This window comes from Desmodus rotundus, chromosome 3 (assembly GCF_022682495.2).
Source record: "Desmodus rotundus isolate HL8 chromosome 3, HLdesRot8A.1, whole genome shotgun sequence".
NCBI lineage: Eukaryota > Metazoa > Chordata > Mammalia > Chiroptera > Phyllostomidae > Desmodus > Desmodus rotundus.
In genome coordinates, this window is record NC_071389.1 from 117,841,738 (window position 1) to 117,854,864 (window position 13,127).

The window sequence follows — 13,127 nt, forward strand, 5'->3', positions numbered from 1 at the left end:
ACCATATCCTCAGGTAAGGATTAAAAAAAATAATAAAGTCAATTTAACTAGAATACAGAGTGCTAGCAAAAACAGTGGGTTTGGTGATGAAGGCCAATCTATTGTATGTTTCTAAGAAATATTTCACATGTGACAGGTTACACTGAAAAAGGGCTTTCTGTGTGTCTTTGGAAAAAATGTCTATTCATATCCTTTGCCCATTTTTAATCAGATTGTTTGTTTTTCAGTTGTTGAGACATAGAGATGGCCAACAGGCTCATGGAAAATGTTCAACATCACTAATCATTAGGGAAATGCAAACCAAAACCACAATGAGGTATAACTTCACACCTGTTATAATGGCTATTATCAAAAAGACAAGAAGGCCCTGGGCCTGTAGCTCAGTTGGTTAGAGCAGTGTCCTGATACACCAAGGTTGCAGGTTCTAACCCTGGTCAAGGCACATTCAAGAATCAACCAATGAATGCATAAATAAGTAGAACAACAAATGAATGTTTCTCTCTCCCTCTCTTCATCCACCTTGCCCCCTCTCTCTAAAATCAATTTTTAAAAAAGACAGGAAATAACAAGATGTGGAGAAAAGCAATCCCTTGCTCACTGTTGGTGGGAATGTATTTTGGTACAGCCACCATGGAAAACAATATGGAGATTCCTCAAAAATTAAGAATAGAACTACCATATGATGCAGGTATTCCACTGCTGGGTATTTATCCAAAAATATGAAAACATGAATTCAAAGAGATATACGTACTGCTAAGTTCATTGCAGCATTATTTATAACAGCCAAGATATGGAAAAAACCTAAGTGTCCATCAGTGGATGCACGGATTAAGAATATATAGTGTGTGTATATGTATATGTATATATGTATACACATATAGATATAATATATATTATATATTACATATATATCCTAACTGAAATGACAATGAAAATAATTCGGATCACAAATGAGTCAAGAAAAATGTATCTAAAAAAATTAGTGTTAATTAAAGTGTAATTACCTCCATAATACTAAGTACAATACACACCACAAGTTAGAAGCTACTTTTCCCTCAAACGCTCTTTTATGAACACTCCAAGTGGTTTTTACACTTACGTCTTCTCTACACATAAGGTCTTAGGCTTCGTGCATGCAGACCCATCTTATTTCCCATCCGTATAGCTCTTTGAGGCCCAGCATAATGGTGGGGAGGCAGTAGAGTGCAGAGTTCAACAAGTGGATTCTGAGAATTGCTTTGCCTAAGTTTGAATCTTGACTCCCTTACTTCCTACGTTATTTGGGGCAATTTATTTACTTAATATATTTGAGTCCCAGTTTATTGTCAGAGAGATAATAATAATATCCCATACTTTACAGAACTGTTGGGTAGATTAAATGACAGAAGGTAAGTAGAATGCTTAGCAAAGAACCTGATATGTAGTAAGCACTCAATGTTACCAATAATAGTACCATGTAGGTGCTTCATAAATATTTGTATAATAAATGTTTTATGAATATCTTGCCCAATGAGATTACTTGTTTCTTAGAAATATAATCCTTTCCTTTTCCTGTCAGGAAAAATCTGGTAAATGTAATTAAAAATAAATTTAGTCTAAAAAGTGCAGTGAAGAGAGAACCAAGATGGCGGCGTAGGTAGACACACTGCGCCCCCTCGCACAACCAGAACTGACAGAAAATCGAATGGCAAGGAAGTCCAACACCAAGGAAATAAAAAATAAACATTCATCCAGACCGGTAGGAGGGGCAGAGACGGGCAGCCAGGGCGGAGAGGACTCATGTGGCCTTGGCGGGACCGAGACTGGCGGAGCGTGGGATGAACGGGGCAGGCAGTCTGACCACTGGCAGACCCTGCGGCCCCACATTCACACACAGATTAACCGGACAAACAGCAGGAGGCGGGGAGCAAAGCAGACCCTGCAACCCAGGGCTCCAGCGCGGGGAAATAAAGCCTCAAACCTCTGATTGGAAACACCCGTGGGGGTTGGGGTGGCAGCAGGAGAGACTCCCAGCCTCACAGGAGATGTCCTTGGAGAGACCCACAGGGGCCTAGGGCGTGCATAAGCCCACCCACTCGGGAACCAGCACCATAGGGGCCCAGTTTGATAGTGGGTAGCAGAGTGAAAGATTGGAGTCTGGTGGAGAAGAGAGCGGGCGCCATTGCTCCCTCTCGGCCCCTCCCCCACGTACAGCGTCACAGCACAGCAACCAGCATTACCCCGCCCCTGTGAACACCTAAGGCTCTGCCCCTTAAAGTAACAGACATGCCAAGACAAAAAAAAAAAAAAAAAAAAGGCCCAAATGACAGAACACTTCAAAGCTCCAGAAAAAATACAACTAAGCGAGGAAGAGATAGCCAACCTATCGGATGCACAGTTCAAAACACTGGTTATCAAGATGCTCACAGAATTGGTTGAATCTGTTTGAAAAACAGATGAAAAAATGAAGCCTATGCTAAGAGAAACAAAGGAAAATGTACAGGGAACCAATAGTGATGGGAAGGACACTGGGACTCAAATCAACGGTGTGGACCAGAAGGAAGAAACAAACATCCAACTAGAAAAGAATGAAGAAACAAGAATTCGGAAAAATGAGGAGAGGCTTAGGAACCTCCAGGACATCTTGAAACGTTTCAACATCCGAATTATAGGGGTGCCAGAAGGAGAGGAGGAAGAACAAAAAATGGAAAACTTACTTGAACAAATAATGAAGGAGAACTTCCCTAATCTGGCAAAGGAAATAGACTTCCAGGAAGTCCAGGAAGCTCAGAGAGTCCCAAAGAAGCTGGACCCAAGGAGGAACACACCAAGGCACATCATAATTCCATTACCCAAGATGAAACAGAAGGAGAGAATCTTAGAAGCAGCAAGAGAAAAGGAGACAGTTACCTACAAAGGACTTCCCATAAGACTGTCAGCTGATTTCTCCAAAGAGACCTTACAGGCAAGAAGGGGCTGGCAAGAAATATTCCAAATTACTGTATCCAGCAAAGCTATCATTTAGAATGGAAGGGAAGATCAAGTGCTTCTCAGATAAGGTCAAGTTAAAGAAGTTCATCATCACCAAGCCCTTATTATATGAAATGTTAAAGGGACTTACCTAAGAAAAAGAAGATAAAAAATAGGAACAGTAAAAATGACAGCAAACTCACAGTTATTAACGACCACACCTAAAACAAAAACAAGAGCAAACTAGGCAAACAACTAGAACAGGAACAGAACCATAGAGATGGAGATCACATGGAGGGTTGTCAATAGGGGAGTGGGAGGGGGAGGGGGGGAAAGGTACAGAGAATAAGTAGCATAGATGATAGGTGGAAAATAGACAGGGGGAGGGTAAGAATAGTGTAGGAAATGTAGAAGCCAAAGAACTTATAAGTATGACCCATGGACATGAACTATAGGAGGGGAATGTGGGAGGGAGGGGGTGGGCAGGATGGAGTGGAGTCGGGGGGGAAATGGGGCAACTGTAATAGCATAATCAATAAATACATTTAAAAAAAGTGCAGTGATGATTTCCAGCTTTAAGTTAGTGTATCAGTTAGGGTCTTAGCAGAAAGCATATGACATACTCAAATTGGTATAATCCTGAGAGAGTTTATTTACAGATGGATTTTTTTTTAAAGATTTTATTTATTTCTAGACAGAGGGGAAGGGAAGGAGAGAGGGAGAAAAACATCAATGTGTAGTTGCTTCTGTCGCACTCCCTACTGGGATCCTAGCCTGCAACCCAGGCATGTGCCCTGAATGGGAATCAAACTGGCGACCCTTTAATTTGTAGGCTGGCACTCCACTGAGCCACACCAGCCAGGGATACAGACGGATTCTTTACAGAGATATGAATAGAATCACAAGGAGGAGGCGTCTAACTGGGGCTTACTAGCACTGGCTATTCCCTAGGCCAGAGGTGATAAAGGAAGGGAGCAGTTGCTGGACCCCAGAAGGAGAGAATCCTGTAGCTGGCTGCTTTGAGGGGAGCAGTAATTTTCTGTTGAATGGCATAGCCAGCCTGAGGTAACTTTGCTAGGAGCAACCCAGGGTAATAATTACTGGACAGCCCCATCCTTCCCTTCCCCAGTCCCTTGCAGGGGCTCCTCATGGCCCACACCAATCAGAAACCAGAGGGCAAGGAACCTGCTCCATGCAGTGTAGTTTATTCAGATGAACTTTCTGGGCAGAGAGCAGGGTGGACAAGGTCAAGAATGGATCTGGAGGAGAGAAAGGGACATAACTGGCACTGTGTCAGAAGACATGACATGAGCGTGCTTGTGGTGTTGTGACTGCAAAATTGAGATTTGTGCACAATCCAATTGGATGTCTTTTAAATATATGTCATTTAAATATAAGCAGTGTGACCCTCCTGTATTGATAGAATGTGAACAGGATTCTAAATAGCTTAAGGAGTAAATAGCTTTATTGAAAATGTTGGTAGACCAAATAGTGAAACAACCTGGGTAGGAGGTTAGAGGCTCCCGTTGCACTTAGGAATTAGGTAACGTGTGTTCATTGAATCCAGGTGACATGGGCAGTGAACCCATCCTGTTTAGAGGGGACTGGCTTGGGATTCCTACTGGCGCAGGAAACATAGAAGAGGACTGTGCTTCTCCCTCCAGGTCATGCCAAAGATGATCCCAGAACTCTGCTCTTCCACACCTCACCCTCACAACCAACCTAGACGGCCCCCCAAATTGCTTGTTTGGGTAACCCCAGATCACTTGGGGGTTACTTGTTTCCTTGGGTGTAACTTTTAACTGCACAAAGATTTGCAATTAAGGGTAGAAATGAAGTAAATCAAACTCACCTACTAATACCATTTTCCAGTTAGGTTTGAGAATATAACGCACTCACAAACGTGCATTCTATGTTTATATTTTTCAGTATTTATGATGTATAACAGAATTTGGACTACTAATTTGCTTTGTGACCTGTTAGATTAGCTTTGTGGGTGTGTGATTCTAATTTTTAAAAACATTTTATGACAGCCCTGGCTGGTGTGGCTCAGTTGGTTGGAGTGCCATCCCATACTCAAAAGGTTGAGGGTTCGATTTCCAGTTGGAGCACATACTTAGATTGCAGGTTCAGTCCCCGGTCCAGGTGCATACAATCCCTGGTCTGGGGGAATAAGAGAAGCAACTAATTGATGTTCCTCCTCACATCCATGTTTCTCTCCCCTCCTCTCTCTCTAAAAACAAAGGAAAAATGTCCTGGGCAGGAGGAGGGGGGAAGAAAATTATAACACATTAAGAATTAAAAGGAATAGTATAATAAACTATCATATACCTGCCACTCAGCTTCAACAATTATCAGCTCATGGCCAATTTTATTTAATCTATACTCCCAAGATGTACCTTCTCCTATACTGTTTTAAAGCAAACCTCAGGTAACCTATAACTCATCTATAAATATCTCAGTAAGAAATGCTGGAGCCCTGGCCAGTGTGGCTCAGTTGGTTGGAGTGTCGTCCTGTAAAAGAAAGGTTGTGGGTTCGATTCCCCATCAGGGCACATGCCTAGTTTGTGGGTTTGATACCCGGTCCAGGTGCATATGGGAGGCAACCAATTAATGTTTATCTCTCCCATGGATGTTTCTGTCTTGCTCTTCCTCTCTCTCTTAAAAAGCAATGAAAAAAAATGTCCTCTGGTGAGGATTAAAAAAAAAACAATTAAAAAAATAAATGCTAAAGATACACACTCTTTTACTAACGTAACCATAACATTGTAACATAACTGAAACAAACTGATGATGATTATTTAACATCATTAAGTATCCAGTCAACATGCAATCTTCTTCTTTTTCATTTTTAAAGTATATTTTATTGATTATGCTATTATAGTTGTCCCATTTTTACTCCCCTTTATTCCCCTCCACCCTGAATCCCTCTCCCACCAGCATTCCCCCCTTTAGTTCATGTCCATGGGTCATACATATAAGTTCTTTGGCTTCTCCATTTCCTATACTATTTTTAACCTCTTTCTGTGTATTTTGTACCTACCATTTATGTTTCTTATTCCCTGTACCTTTTCCTCCATTCTTCCCCCACCTGCTTCTCGCTGATAACCATGCATGTAATCTCCATTTCTGTGATTCTGTTCCTGTTCTAGTTGCTTGCTTAGTTTGTTTTTGTTTTTGTTTTTTAGATTCAGTTGTTGATAGTTGTACATTTGTCATCATTTTACAGTTCATAGTTTTGATCATCTTCTTTTTCTTAGATAAATCCCTTTAACATTTCATATAATAATGGCTTGGTGATGATGAACTCCTTTCACTTGACCTTATCTGGGAAGCACTTTATCTGCCCTTCAATTTTTTTTTCTCTTCCCAGTTTTATTCTGTTTAAAAAATATATATTTATTGATTATGCTATTACAGTTGTCCTATTCCCCCCTCACTCCACTCCATCCTGCCCATCCCCTCCCTCCCACATTCCCCCCGTATAGTTCATGTCCATGGGTCATACTTATAAGTTCTTTGGCTTCTACATTTCCTACACTATTCTTACCCTCCCCCTGTCTATTTTCCACCTATCATCTATGCTACTTATTTACCCCCCTCTCCCCCTCCCCTACTGACAATCCTCATGTTCTAGTTGTTTGCCTAGTTTGCTCTCGTTTTTTGTTTTATATGTGGTCATTAATAACTGTGAGTTTGCTGTCATTTTTACTGTTCCTATTTTTTATCTTCTTTTTCTTAGGTAACTCCCTTTAACATTTCATGTAATAAGGGCTTGGTGATGATGAACTTCTTTAACTTGACCTTATCTGAGAAGCACTTTATCTTCCCTTCCATTCTAAGTGACAGCTTTGCTGGATACAGTAATCTTGGATGTAGGTCCTTGCGTTTAATCTTGGGTAAAGTAATTATGATGTGCCTTGGTGTGTTTCTCCTTGGGTCCAGCTTCTTTGGGACTCTCTGAGCTTCTTGGACTTCCTGGAAGTCTATTTCCTTTGCCAGATTAGGGAAGTTTTCCTTCATTATTTGTTCAAATAAGTTTTCAATTTTTTGTTCTTCCTCTTCTCCTTCTGGCACCCCTATAATTCGGATGTTGGAACGTTTCAAGGTGTCCTAGAGGTTCCTAAGCCTCTCCTCATTTTTCCAAGTTCTTGTTTCTTCATTCTTTTCTGGTTGGATGTTTGTTTCTTCCTTCTGGTCCACACCATTGATTTGAGTCCCAGTTTCCTTCTCATCACTATTGGTTCCCTGTACATTTTCCTTTGTTTCTCTTAGCATAGGCTTCATTTTTTCATCTGTTTTTCGAACAGATTCAACCAATTCTGTGAGCATCTTAATAACCAGTGTTTTGAACTGTGCATCCGATAGGTTGGCTATCTCTTCCTCGCTTAGTTGTATTTTTTCTGGAGCTTTGAAGTGTTCTGTCATTTGGGCCTTTTTTTTTTTTTTTTTTTTTGTCTTGGCATGTCTGTTACTTTAAGGGGCGGAGCCTTAGGTGTTCACAGGGGCGGGGTAATGCTGGTTGCTGTGCTGTGACGCTGTACGTGGAGGAGGGGCCGAGTGGGAGCAATGGCGCCCGCCTCACTGTCCTCCGGATTTCAATCTTTCACTCCGATACCCACAATCAAACTAGGCCACTCTGGTGCTGGTTCCTGAGTAAGTGGGCCTGTGCACACTCTAGGCCCCTGTAGGTCTCTCCAACAACCTCTCCTGTGAGGCTGGGAGTCTCTCCTGCTGCCGCCTCAACTCCCACGGGCATTTTCAATCAGAGGTTTGAGGCTTTATTTCCCTGAGCTGGAGCCCTGGGTTGCGTGGTCTGCTTCGCTCCCCGCCATTCGTCTGGTTTATCTGTGCGCAAATATGGTGCCGTGGGGTGCTACCCACCGCTCTGCCTGCCCCATTCTCCGCCACTCTGAGTCCGGCCCTCTGGGTTTATCTGTGCAAATGTGGGGCCGCAGGGTCTGCTAGTGCTCGGACTGCCTGCGCCGTTTGTCCCACACTCTGCCAGTCTCAGTCCCGCCACAGCCATGTGAGTCCTCTCCACTCCTTGCCCATCTCTGCCCCTCCTACTGGTCTGGATGAATGTTTATTTTCTATTTCCTTGGTGTCGGTCCCCCTTGCCGTTCGATTCTCTGTCAGTTCTGGTCGTGCGAGGAGGCAAAGTGTGTCTACCTATGCCGCCATCTTGGTTCTCCTGCCCTTCAATTCTAAATGATAGCTTTGCTGAATAGAGTAATCTTGGATGTAGGTCCTTGCCTTTCATGACTTTGAATACTTCTTTCCAGCCCCTTCTTGCCTGCAAGGTTTCTTTTGAGAAATCAGCTCATAGTCTTATGGGGACTCCTTTGAAGGTAACTGCCTCCTTTTCTCTTGCTGCTTTTAAGATTCTCTCCTTTTCTTTAATCTTGGATAATGTAGTTATGATGTGCCTTGGTGTGTTCCTCCTTGGGTCCAACTTCTTTGAGACTCTCTGAGCTTCCTGGACTTTCTGGAAGTCTATTTCCTTTGCCAGATTGGGGAAGTTCTCCTTCATTATTTGTTCAAATAAGTTTTCAATTTCTTGCTCTTCCTCTTTGCCTTCTGGCACCCCTATGATTCAGATGTTGGAATGTTTAAAGTTGTCCCCAAGGCTCCTAAGCCTCTCCTCATTTTTTTGAATTCTTGTTTCTTCATTCTGTTCTGGTTGAATGTTTCTTTCTTCCTTCTGGTCCAAATCATTGGTTTGAGTCATGGTTTCCTTCCCATCATTGTTGGTTCCCTGTATATTTTTCTTTATTTCACTTTGCATAGCCTTCATTTCTCCCTCCATTTTGCAACCATACTTAAACCAATTCTGTGAGCATCCTGATTATCAGTGTTCTGAACTGTGCATCTGATAGGTTGGCTATCTCTTCATTGCTTAGTTGTTATTTTTGGAGCTTTAATCTGTTCTTTCATTTGGACCATATTTCTTTGTCTCAGTGGGCCTGTTATGTTGTAAGGGTGGGGGCCTTACGTATTGGACAATGTAAGGCAACCCACTTGGCTGCACTGTGACCCTGTATGTAGGAGAGGGATCAGAGAGGGAACAATGCTGCTTGCTAGACTCTCTGCCAGTTTTCAGTCACTTCCTCCGCTACCCAGCAAATTGGGCCCTTCTATTGCTGATTCCCTGGTGGGTGGGTTTGTGTACATTCTAAGGCCCTGTGGGTGTCTCCAACAAACTCTCTTGTGAGGCTAGGAGTTTCTTCCACCACTGCAACCCCCACAGGTTTTTACAGTCAGAGGTTTGAGGCTTTATTTCCCCATGCTGGGACCCTGGATTGTGTGGTCTCATTCCCCAATTGTTCCTCCCGGTTTATCCACATGCAAACCTGGGACCACCAGGTCCACTAGCTGCAACCTTTCTCACCCCCTTCTGCCAGTCACTGCCTTGCCTTCCCAGTCCTCCAGCCACCACCTCGCCATACATCTGTCAGCCCCAACTGCCCATCTCTGACCCGCCTACCAGTATAGATGAATGTTTCTTCTTTAACTTCTTGGTTGTCAGACTTCCATACAGTTCAATTTTCTGGCAGTTCTGGTTGTTTTTTGTTTTTAAATTTGTTGTTGTCCTCCTTTTGGTTGTGCAAGGAGGCAAAATATATCTACCTATGTCTCCATCTTGGCTGGAAGTTCCAATGTGCAGTTTTCTAAATAGCTCATAAATGTCATATTTTCTTTTTTGTTTCTTTTGAGTCAGGATCCAAATTAGATCCGCATGTTTTAGTTGCTTATTATCATTTTTAAGTCTCTTTAATTTGTAAGTCCCTCCTCTTGTCTCTCTTTTTTCCTTGCATTTATTTGTTAAAGTTTTTTTGTCCTGTAAAGATTCCCACAACCTAGAGTTTCCTTAGTACATTCTTGAAGCAAACTTTAATGTTTGCAAGTCCCTTGTGTTTTCTGTAAATTGAACTTGTCATAAGGTAACTGATTGACACTTGTAATTCTATGTTGAGGGGTATAAAAGAATTGTATTAGGCCCGGAAGTAGAATTAGAATATGTAATGGGTACTGTGTGGCCATCACATTCAAAATGACTGAGCAAGTAGAGCAATGATTCTGCATCAAATTTTGCATTAAGCTTGAACATTCCCCTGCGGAAACTATTTGGATGATTCAGAAATCTGCAACTATAGACAATTGGTGATTGGCAGCTTCATCACAACAACACACCCGCTCATGCGTCACGTTTTGTGCAGAGTTTTTTGGTGAAACATCAAATCACCCAGGTGACTCAGCCCCACTACAGCCCAGATTTGGTGCTCTGAGATTTCTGGCTTTTCCCAAAACAAGAGATTTCAGACCATCAGTGAGATTCAGGAAATTTTGATGGCGTAGCTGACGGTGATTGGGAGAAATGTGTGAGGTCTCAAGATGCCTAGTTTGAAGAGGACTGAGGCATCATTGTCCTATGTACAATGTTTCTTGTATCTTATATGTTCTTCAATAAATGTCTGTATTTTTCACAAAAAAGAATATTTAATGGAAGGCTCACTATATTAAACTGTTTTTAATTTATAAGAATTGTTAGGTACTTGGGGATATTTATCTGTTAGAAAATTGAAGGGCTAGAAATAAAAATTAAATGTTTTAAGTTTGTAAGTGCAATTTAAAATGCTTAAATGTATTTAATTTAGTTTTATGGAAGTTCCCTTAAGGGTTTTATTTTAGTTGCTAGTCTTATCAATAGAATAACAAGAATCATAGACTTTACCATTACTTTAAAAAATGGGATGTTAATTAAAAACTAATGTGTAAATAATCTCCTTGTGCAGGAAAGCTGCTCCAAAGACACCAAAATCCTCATACCAGCATAAAGATGTCTTTTCCCTCTTCTCTCAAAAATCAGACCTGAACAATGAGAACAAGGTTGGAAGCCAGCAGATACAGGCATGGCACCTGACTCAGAAGAACACAGGAAAGTTAAGCCTGCAGGCTCCACCAAGGTTTACGTAATTGGTGGCAACAAGTATTTAGGAAGATGGAGTGAGGAGGGGGCTGAAAATTTATAGAAGGCTTGAAAGTCAGTGTAAGGTAGGATTAGACCTTAGACTCCCACACCCATGAGTCCACCCTAGTCAGAAATGGGAGTCTGAATCGGAGGGGCTCCGAACTCATGAATACCATACCCGCAGGAGGGCGGGGAGAAGTGTTGAACAGAAGACTGGTGAGTCTCCTGGCTCCCTTGCTTACCCAGCTCCAGAAATGCCAGCACTGTCTGTTCTGAGTCTGAACCACCCAATGTCCTTCCAGTGAATTCCTTTTCTGTTTAAGTTAGTCTGAGTCAGTTTCTAGGCCTGCAACCAGGAATCCTGAGTAAAATTACACATTTATAATAATCTAATTAATATACACCTGAATCCTTTCCTGTGAGGGGAATTCCATGTCTAATTTGGCTCACCATTTCATTGGCAGAATCTTCTATCATGCCTGGCACTTAGTAGGCACTCATTAAAATGTGTATTGAACTATTTAGTGGATGAAGCCTTCCCTGTATCTTATATATACTCTTCATTGTATCTTCATATTACAATTGCAGAACTTATCACATCAAGTATATTAATATACACATCTGTTTTCCCTATTAGGAAGGAAGTTCAAGATGAGAGACCCTACCTTGCTCATTTTTTAAACCCAGGTCCTAGGGAGGGTATAATACATACTAGGTAGAGAATGAAGGAGGCAGGAAGGACAGCATATGTGCCAGGCATTATGTTACCGCTGGACACACAGCACAAAGAACGTGGTGCTCCCTGCCTCAGAAGGGTGTGCTGTGTGCTGAGGGAAACAGGCGAACAGATTACTGCAGTGGACGTTTGTTAGAACATAATGTGCAAGATGTTTTGTAGAAGGTAGAGAAGACTTCTCAGAGGAGGGTGAGAGACCCGCAGGCAGGTGAAGTAGGGAACTGCAGGTGAGAAGGCAACATGATGTGAGTGAAAAGGGAACAAGATGTGAAAATTATCCAAGAAGGTGTAAGGCTGTAAGTACAATTGATCACAGGATATTCAAAGCAACAAGATTATCCAGACTGTGGTCTGAGGTTGCTTTTGAGATTAAAAAGTAAGGAATAGGTTAAGAAAATGTCGAGTGCTTTTGTGATTGGAAGGTAAGAGAAGTAAGTTTTCTGACTGGTGAACTTATTTATTTTTGAGAGAGGGGAAGGGAGGGGGAAAGAGAGGGAAACATCGATGTGAGAGAGAAACATCAGTCTGTTGCCTCTGGTACATGCCCCGACCTGGGATAGAACCACAACCGAGGATTGAACCCGCCACCTTTCACTTTATGGTACGACGGCCAACTGAGCCACTCTGATCAGGGCCTGACTGGTGAGTTTAAAGTAATGATCTGGGTCTGCTCGGCCTTGTCTCTTTCCCTCCGCTCTTTCATTCTTTTTCTCCCTTTCCTCTAAGTGACTGGGTGGCTATCCCTGAAATTGGGGAGATGGTGGCTGAGATACTAGTAAGCCCAAATTACTGTTGACTTAGAGCAGTGTTCTCCAATCAGCTTTATTGGTAATGAGGGCAATATTTTTATCTCCATCTCTTTCATTTGGTTTTAATTTCAGAGGGGAGAGGGAGAAGTATTTATTGGTGAGGAAAAAGTGAAGAAAGGGAATATATAAAATGGGGTCCCTTTAACCAAGCTGCTAAAATTATTAACATTATGAAGGTGGAGTCACGAGGAAATGATTTTGTTCTTATTCTTACTAGCCTGGGAACTTAGACTCGTTGAGCTTTCCAGTCCTGCGTTAATGCCTGGATGCATCAGACCTCCAAACAACCCCCTGGTCACCCCCTTGAGGGACTCACATGTCCAGGGCACCTGACATCCATTGCTCAGACCCTGGGAAGTGACCAGACCTCCTGGCACCATCATCTAGACTGCCTGACATCTGACTGATAACCGCCCTCCTAGGGCCAAGCATGCAGGACTGATTATTGTCAAGAATGTACTTTTTACTATAATAACTCTTTTCTTTCTTCTGTGGAACACTTATGGGTTTTTGTTTGGGAACTGCAAGACCATTTTAAAAATCTTTGATTTATTTCTAGGCAAAAGGTTCAAACTCTTTTTTGAGTTCATTTGACATTGGCCTCCTAAAACCTGGAATACTGACCAATCTGGAATACTGAACACCTGGGTCAACTTAAGCC